Consider the following 10,097-nt stretch of genomic DNA (forward strand, 5'->3'; position numbering starts at 1 on the left):
CCTTCGTCGTCCTCCTGCGGAACGGGCTCGGGAACCATGTCTTCCTGATCTGAAATGGTTAAATAAGGAGTGAGCTACACTAGCCCAGTAAGAACATCACGATATCTCACCGTCACGGAGGTAAAGGTGGGTAGAAAAACACAAAAGACCAATGGAGCATAATTTACAACAAACTCGTTTATTAACATGAAAACCTTTACCCTCCACTTACCTCGGTGGAATTTATGAAAACAATATAAGAAAAACAATAACATTATCATAATCATTGAATAATATAAGCTGTAAAACATAACACTTATCACGCCCCTTGAAATTTCAATCATTGTACAACATACCTTTTTCTCATTTACCAGCCTACTAGTATCCGTGGGGGTCCATAGGGGTTCCGCTACCCGTTAACCTTTAACATTCATAATCAGTTTCCAGAGCCGTCCCCATACCCCGTCCGGTATGGGCGCCAAAACCATGAACCTCAATACCCCGTCCGGTATGAGGGTGAAACGGGCCGTCCCCATACCCCGTCCGGTATGGGCGTCAAAACCATAAACCTCAATACCCCATCTGGTATGAGGGTGAAACGGGCCGTCCCCATACCCCGTCCGATATGGGCGCCAAAACCATAAGATCTCCATACCCCGTCCGGCATGTGAGACCACAATCCCGGTAGGGTTCCCTACGGACCTGGTCCGTCCACCATCTCCCAGGATATCTAGTTAGGCTGACTCCCATAATACAATTATCAGTCTACACAATCTTTCATTTTCCTTTTCCTCAGTCAGCATCATCAATTCACATACAAACAAGCAAAACAGTAATTCATGCCGAACAGACAACATACAGTATCAGCTTTTCAGTCATTCAACTCATGATTAATAAAAACGTAGTATATGCACACAAATCTGTAAAATGAACACATCAAACCTCATTTTGCATTTAAAGCTGTAAACAGGCTAAATAACAGTAAATCACCAATCACACTAGACTCGGGCTCCATTAGCCACCTTAAGCAATTTCACACATTCGTTAATTTAAGAAATACTGTTTTATCATTTTGAACTTTAATACCGTGATAGGAAATAGGGTGAGGGGTCCTTACCTGTTTTCGGGATCCGAATACGATTCACAGTGCGCCTGCAGGCCGTCCCTAATTTTCCCTGAATTTTTTCCGGGGAACTGAAACACACTAACAGTACCTGCACGTGTTCCAAAAAAAATCCAAATTAGGCCCAGGGCCTCTTTCGGCCCAAATCGCAACTCCGGCACGGCGGCTCCGCCGTGCTCCGGCGACGGTGCCGCCGCTGGCGGCGGCGAGTCACCTCGGGTTGGCTATTTTCGGCCGAATTCGGCCACACTCGCATTGGTCCTTGTCAGAAAACAACCCTAGGGCCCTCGGGGGGCCAAAAAAAATCACGGAAAAGCGGAGCTTACCGGCGGCGGCGCTCTCGGGTACGGCGGCTCTCCGGCGAGGTTCGTGTTTTGGTGATTTGGCTTCAGTCAACCTGTAGAGAAAAGAATGGTGATCACGGTGATATAAAAATTGCATCGAACGGAGGCCGGGAAGGACCTCGTCGGAGGCAAAAACCGAGAGGGGGCGCGGCGGCGCCGCTGGGTTTCGGCCGCGTATTCCGGCCGTTTGGCCGGGATTTCGGCCTCAATTTGGCCATAGGAGGAATCAGCGGGAAAAAACGAGTCGGGGGTATGAAATTTACCTCGATCGGCGGTCGGAAATTTCCCCGGTGCGGCGGCGGGTGGCGGCGGTCGGCCTCTGGTTCGTCTTCTCCGGCGAGCGGCGGGCGGCTAGGGTTTGTGGTCTGGTGTGGGGGTTCTATTTATAACCCCTTGCCTTTTGATCACAGCCGTTCATTTCGTTTTAATCTGGGCCGTTCGTTTTTGATTGAATCTGGGCCGTCCGTGCGATTGAATCTGAGCCGTCCGATCGCGCGATTGATCTGGGCCGTCGGATCGCACCCACGCGGATCGCCAACGTGGCTCCTTTCGGAGTGACGCGGTCTTGCCACGTGGCAGGCCTCGGTTGGCCGGGACTGCTGACCGAGCCTGCTGACGTGGCTGCTGACGTGGCCCCCCCCCCCCTTTTTTTTTGTTTTTTTTTATTTTATTTTTTTTTTCCTCCTTTCCGGGTGCTACAATGTATGAACATAAAGATTGGAATGGAATTTATTTAATATCCGAGTTAGCTTGTAATTGAATGAGAATTGGATCGAACCAAGTGTAGACCTCATATTGCAACATGTAACCACATCATGTTTAACCATTGGAAACTTTATAAAATTATTGGTTTCATCAAGCCAACTGACTTTACTCAGAAGTCCAAAAAAACTTGTTTAATACTTTAATCCATACTCAATGATGATTATTAATTAGTGTAAATAGTATAACCATTTTTTGTGTTGGATTCTAGTGGCTACAAGTAAATAGAACCACCAATATGATTAATATATTTGGTGTAACTAACGTGTCTTAAAACATGGTCGAAGCTTCCTTGCCAAGCCTACTATGTGAATACAAACATATAAGACATATAATTGCATTCCATGTAATGATGTCTTAATATACCATGTAAGAAAACATTATTTTTGTTGTTTGATTGTTGGCACTTTATAATGTTAAGATATTTTCAATAACTAAATAGTCCTTAAACCCATATTATTTATAAATAAATGCATGCATTAATTCATCCGACCATAACATAAATAACCTTGTAGTAGAATCCAATAAAATAGAAAAACTAAATGCATTGGGCATATTGTTCTCTAGTTCCTTTTTCATAAACATATAAAAGACTTCCTCAACATACTATATTTGAATTAAACAACTATTATTGCTCCCCGTGATATTATATTTTGCATATCCAACTTTCAAAGACATTTAGGTTTTTACCACATTTACCATACATTGAACTACTTGTATGTGCATCTAATCCAACCATTTCTCATCATGTTATCATGAATGGTTATCTTGGTCTTAAATCTCTAAGACTAGCACAAAACCTTAGAATGTACACACGTGATATTATCTCAACTTGAATCCTCATTTATCATCATTTTGAAAACTTTAATTCCTTCACTCAAATAACCATGCTACCTAGGTCAAATTAAAGTGAATTATAGGAAAAAACTTATTCAAATTTTGAATTTTAAATAGGCAAAATCATTCTCATATTAGACTATTTTGAGTGAATTTCTTATACACGTATGAAATATCAGTCAAGATTTCAACATATTGTATCAAATTATCTATCCTATCTAATTTTATGCTATCAAAATAAGAATGAAAAGAAAAATAACAAAAATGTACTTATTTAGGCCCTAAATTGCCAGAATAAATCAAATAATTAAACAATTTAAAAACTTCTATTTAGATACCTTAAATGCAAATACGCTACCATAAAAAATCTTTAATAACATATATAATCAAATAATTGGAGGGAATTGATATCTAATTACATTTAGCATAAAGATGAATCAAATAGTTAACTTAGATTATGCCATATTTGGATGAAATACGTTTGGGTATCATGCAATCGACATGAATGTATTATTTATTCTCAAAGTATTATATCAACAAAGAGTTTTAGAGCTTGTTAGTGTGTTGTTGTTGTAAACACCAATATACTATTGTATCAACTTATCATAAACATTATCTCGACCATGCAATGACCTTAATACCAATCTCATTCTATATCAAGTTACAGATAAATACGAAATCTATATAAACAAAAAAAGATCTTAAACTCATGCAATAAAGATTTATAACTTGAAGTAATAAAGGAATTAAATAAAAGCTATGTAATTGCAAATAAGGAGGGGACAAAAAGAAATCAACCATTATTAGTAGGCAATTTTATATTTAAAACTCTAAATGATATACCAGTAGATTTGTGAGATCTTAGAAATTATTATCTTCCAAAACCCAGTTAGTAGCATAACCTAACCTCTTTTCCTCTCATTCTATTCCTCTTTACTGCAAGCCTCTTATTTTTTAATTCTTATTTTCTTTGTTAATTTTATGCATTAGGCAAACATGAAGTCACTCAGTTCCTAAGTGAATAATAGTCTTATGTGTAACACCCTAATTCTTTTAATATTATTATTATTAGAATTATTTTTATTTTATTTTATTTTAATTATTATAATTGATTTATTATGTAATAATTATATGATTTTAAATTTAGTTTAATTTAATTAAATGGAAATAAAAATAATAATAATGATAAAAATGGGTAAAATTATTTTTGGGATTTAATTGAAAATAATTTTGGAAAAAAGTGGTGAAAATTCGAATTCTATGTGTGTTTTTGAATAAAAAATCGAAAACCAGAGGTCAAAACGCAATTTAAAAAAATTGTACCACGTCAGCAGCCATGTCAGCAGCCCCGGCCAACCAGGACACGCCGCGTGGTAAAAACGCTAATGCGGGAGGCCACGCAGAACGGAGCCATGTGGGCGATCTGCGTGCGCGCAATTGGACGGCTGAGATCCGTTCCAGCGCGCACGGACGGCCCATATCAAAAGCTCGTGAGAACGGCCCAGATTTCACGCATGCGGACGGCGCAAATTGAATCACGCACGGACTGTCCAGATCGCATCGCGATGGACGACCCAGATTCATTCTTAATTTAATCGTGATCGGACGGCCCATATTAAATCATGATGGATGGCTCAGATTAAAAGGAGAATGTTATAAATAATCTCATCCACACCCAACCCCAAACCCTAGCCGCCAGAGCCCTCGCCGGAGAAGACAACCTAGCCGCCGGGGGAACCGGTCGCCGCCGCACCAGAGCATTTTTCGACCGCCAAACGAGGTAAAATTTCTCCCCTTGGCTCAAATTTCGATGCTGAATCCACTTGTGGCCAAATCGGAGTAAAACCACCAGTCAACTGGTTGAAAAATGCCGTCAAAGCCCAGCGGTGCCGTCGCGGGTTTTCTCGATTTTTGCCTCTGATGAAGCCCTTCCTGATTCCCGTTCGATGTAATTTTTACACCACTGTGACTACCGTCCTTTCCTCTACATGTTGACCGGAACAAAATGCCAAATCGCGACTCGCGCCGGAGGAGCCGCCGCACCCGAGATCTCCGCCACCGGTAAGTCTCAGTTTTCTATATTTCTTTGGCCCACTGAGGGCCATACGTGTGTTTTCTCGCAGGAACTGGTGCTAGTTTGGCTGAATTCGGCCAGAAACGGTCGAAAACAGCCAACCCGAGGCCGATCACCGCCGTGGGCGACGGTGCCGTCGCAGGAGCACGGCGTAGCCACCATGCCAGAATTCTGAAATTGGCCGAGGAGGCCCTGGGTCTGATTTGAAGTTTTTTGGGGACATGTACAGGTACCGGAAGTGTGTTTCAATTCCCAAAAAAAAAATTTAAGAAATATAGGGACTACCCGTAGACACAGTAAAAAACCGATTTTACACTTCGAATCAAGTAAGGATCTCTCACCCTATTCCCTATCACGACATTAAAACTTAATAAATGATAAAACGATATTTTATGAATTAATAGATATGTATAATTAATTAAGGTTGCTAATGAGGCCTGAATCTGATATATTTTCAGTCAGTTGTTGTTTTAGTTATTTTATAGTTTTAAAGGTATTATAGTGTCTGATCTATTTATTTTATGGTTTTGAATGCATGAATCACTGTTTACTTCACTACTACTTGATTTTGTGAATCCGATGATATGCCTGCATTGTTGGATGCTCCTTACTGGTTTAAATATTTATGATTATGTGATAAACAGAAAACTAAGAAAAGAATAGAAAATGTATGTGAATTGATAAATGGATAAGTTGACAGTCTCACTAGATATCCTGGGAGATGGTGGACGGACTGTGTCCATAGAAAACCCTACCAGGAATGTTGTCTTTCATACCGGACGGAGTATGGAGACTTTAAATGTTTTGGCACTCATACCGAACGGGGTTTGGGGACGGCCCACTTCACCTCATACCAGATGGGGTATTGAGGTTTATGGTTTTGGCGCCCATACCGGACGGGGTATGGGGACGACCCTGGAGTTAAGTTATTAAGGTGAATTGTTCACGTATAGCGGGGACCCCTATGGATCCCCATGGATACTGATAGGCTGGTAAAAGACGAAATTTGTTGCCTGATGATTGAAATATTAAAAGTATGACATGTGTTATGTTACAGAGTGCGTATGAGTTCATGATATTATAATGTTATTATTTTCGTAAGTTGTTTTCATGAATCTCACCGAGGTAAGTGGACAATAAATGATTTTATTATTGATAAATGAATTTGTTATAAATTATGCTCCATTGGTCGTTTTTGTTTTCTAGTATTATTTTAGTTAGTTTATTCTTTTATACATTTAGTACGTTTTGGTTATTGTGTAAGTGTAATGACTAAAAAAGGGGAAAAGAAAAAAAAAAGAAAATTTGTTTGAAGAAATGACGCCGTTTTGAAGAGGGAAAAACGACGTCGTTTTGGGAGGGGGAGAACGACGTCGTTTTGGGAAGGGGAAAACAACGTCGTTTTGGGTAAGTTGGTAGAATATGAATGGGGGTCGGGAAGGAAAGGGAAGAGAGGAAAAAAAAAGAAAAGAAAAAAGAAGGGAAGGAAGAGAGCGGGAAGGAGAAAGGAAGAGAGGGAAGAAGGTTCCAGAAGAGAGAGAGGGGAGTCGGAGTAGAGAGGAGCGAGAAGGGAGAGAGAAGAGAGCCGCAGACGACGAACAGTGCGATCGGCAAGAGGAAGGAAAGTGGAAATGGAAGGTACGGTAAAAACTTTAGTTGTGTAGGTATTGGGTGAGTTGTGATGCTATTTGCAGGTTACCGAGGCCAGGGAGTCCGTAGGTAGCTGGGTGGAGTTGAGAGGTGGAGTGTAGGACGGAATGGCATAGATGTTCGCGGAGGAGGCCGTGAGAAGGAGAGGATGGCATCGTTGGGGCGTACGGGAGATCTATGAGAGAGAAAAAAAAGGTTGTGTGCGGTGAGTGAGAGCACCGAGGGAAGGTCACTGAGAGGAAGAGGGAGTGAGCAGTTTGGCGTGTGTGGAGAAATTCGAGATGACGAAGGGAGTCGTGTGTAGGAGCGGGGGTGCGGGGAGAGTCGCGAACAGAATGAGCAGGAGGAATGAATTCGGTGAGTGTCCGGTGAGAGGGGTGAGTGTGGGGAGTGTGACAGTGTGAGTTCAGACTGTGCGAGGGTGAGAGGGACGTGTGTGGTGAGTGGGACGGTGTGAGTTCGGACTGTGAGAGGGCGGGGACTATGGAATAGAAATTAACATGTATGAAAAGTTTCAGATGAGGGAAGAGGCTTGTGGAACCGTAGGGAAAGGTCGGTTTAGCGAGGGATATGAACGTAGTTGCTGGAGATTGGGATGGGATAGGAAGGGACTATAAAGTATGGTTTAGGGCGATAGAGTAGGGACGCGTTGGTAGGGGTATAACGGGAGTGTGGTGAGGGGAGAAGGTTTGGTATAGTTACTATAAATTTAAAGGTTGGCGAGGGAACATCACCGGCGTGTGCGGGAAGTCTTGGTGTGTGTGTGGCCTAATAAGGTCGAGAGGTAGTGTAGTGAGCATGAGTCACCGATGTTGGTGACGTGAAAGAACGGATTTTGTGTGTTCGTGGCCTATTGGGGTCGAGGTGTGGACGGATGGTGTGTGTGTGTGGCCTATTGTGGTCGAGGTGTGGGGTAATGAGCACGAGTCACCGATGTTGGTGATGTGCGAGAACAGATTGTGTGTGTGTGTGTGGCCTATTGAGGTCGAGGTGTAGACGGGTTGTGTGTGTGCGTGGCCTATTGGGGTCGAGGTGTGGACGAATGGTGTGTGTGCGTGGCTTATTGTGGTCGAGGTGTGGGGTAGTGAGCATGAGTCATCGATGTTGGTGACATGCGAGAACGGATTGTGTGTGTGTGTGGCCTATTGGGGTCGAGGTATGGACGGATTGTGTGTGTGCGTGGCCTATTGGGGTCAAGGTGTGGACAGGTTATGTGTGTGCGTGGCCTATTGGAGTCGAGGTGTGGACGGATGGTGTGTGTGCGTGGCTTATTGTGGTCGAGGTGTAGGGTAGTGGGCATGAATCACCGATGTTGGTGACGTGCGAGAACGGATTGTGTGTGTGTGTGGCCTACTAGGGTCGAGGTGTGGACGGATTGGGTGTGTGCGTGGCCTATTGGGGTCGAGGTGTGGATAGATGGTGTGTGTGCGTGGCCTATTGTGGTCGAGGTGTGGGGTAGTGGGCATGAGTCACCGATGTTGGTGACGTGTGAGAACGGATTGTGTGTGTGTGTGGCCTACTGGGGTCAAGGTGTGGACGGATTGGGTGTGTGCGTGGTCTATTGGGGTCGAGGTGTGAACGGATTGTGTGTTTGCATGGCCTATTGGGGTCAAGGTGTGGAGGTGTGAGCATGAGTCGCCGATGTTGGTGACGCACGAGAATGGTATTGTGTGTGTGAGTGGCCAATGGGGTCGAGAGGTAGAGATGTGAGTATGAGTCGCCGATGTTGGTGACGTGTGGTAATGGTATTCGTGTGGGTGTGTGGCCTCTTGGGGTCGGGGTGGTGGATATGAGCTGCCGATGTTGGTGACACGAGATGGTGGTGTGTGTGCGTGGGTGGCCTATTAGGGTGGAGTAGGAGAGAAGGGCGCACGAGTAGTTGATATTGGTGATGAATGTGAACAGGGGCGCTTAGGGTGACTTCGGCCGGGGAGTCACATGGGATGGGCACCCGAATAGTCTACCAGGGTAGGGGGCTGGTGTTATACTAGGGTAGGGTTGAGGCAGGAGGTAGATGGTATGGACAGGGTACTTATGGGGGTACTGGAGTTGCTGTTGTTGTATATGTTATTGAATAGCTGGTCTTTCGGGGTAGGTAAATAACGGTTAGTTGTAGGGTAGTTCGAAAGCATGACTTGGGTAGTGTAAGAGAAATGCATATAGATATACTAACTGTCTTGTCACTGCATATTATACCTGCAACTTGGTTTTTATCGTATTGAGTTATGTGAACTCACTTTTTGTCGTTTTTCAGATGAAGTAGGGATGGAGCCGGAATCTGAGTTGCTGGGTACGGAGCCTAGTCTTTAGCGCCATCGGGCCAGGGTCTCCTTGTGGTGGGTTACCGCCTGTAAAAGTTTATATTAGTGTGGATGTTGACTTGCTGGAAAGGTATGGTATGGGGTGTCATTGATGTATAGGTAGAACTACAAGTTTACCTTGAGTTAGAACAATGAACTGTGGACCAGTTTTGCTTATGGAGAATGCTATTGGTATGAAATCGGCGTGTTGGATCATAGGATTGTTGATCGTATGCCGTTGAAAAAAAAAATGGGGCGTTATAATAAGGGATGTTAATCATAATATTTTATTTCACCTCCGCATTTATAATTTTTATATATACGTTTCCTTTTAATTTCCGGGACCATTACAGTTGGTATCAGAGCCGCGTTCTTCGGACTCGTCCCTTACACAATAATACTTAGAGAAATACCAACCGATTAATCATTACTCAACCCTTCCTTGTGAAATGCAGGTGCAGAGAGATGAGGAGAGGAAGACCACCACTAAACCGAGCAGCCCGGGATGATTGTTTCGGGAAGATGTGGACATAATATTTGAGATGGTAGAAAGGATCATTGCTGCCCAGCAAGGTCGAGAGGAGATAAGGGAGTTACCCGACCCTCCCCCACTACCACAGGTTGAGCCACCGCTACAGCGAGTGGATCCCGAGCCACCCTGACACGAGCCTGCTCCTCCACAGTACCACCTGGTACCATCACCGCAGTATAATCCAGTGCCCCAGCCACAATACTACCTGGCACTGCCACAGAACAATCCAATGCCCCTATTATATCAGTAGATGCCACCACAGGGGCCCCCAGTCTATCCTCAGCCCAGCCCAGTCCCTCTTCCACGGGACCCAACTCATTTCCTAATTGACCCGGGCTACATAGAGAGGTACAAGAGACTGAACCCTTCCACTTTTGTAGGGGAGTCCTCTTTCGAAAATGCCCAGTACTGGTTGGCGGAGACAAAGAAGGCTTTCAAGACCTTATGAGTGGTTCCCGAGCAGAGGGTTACCCTTGCTTCCTACATGCTGGTGGGG

Source organism: Carica papaya, chromosome 6, assembly GCF_054855325.1.
Source record: "Carica papaya isolate Zhongbai chromosome 6, ASM5485532v1, whole genome shotgun sequence".
Lineage (NCBI taxonomy): Eukaryota > Viridiplantae > Streptophyta > Magnoliopsida > Brassicales > Caricaceae > Carica > Carica papaya.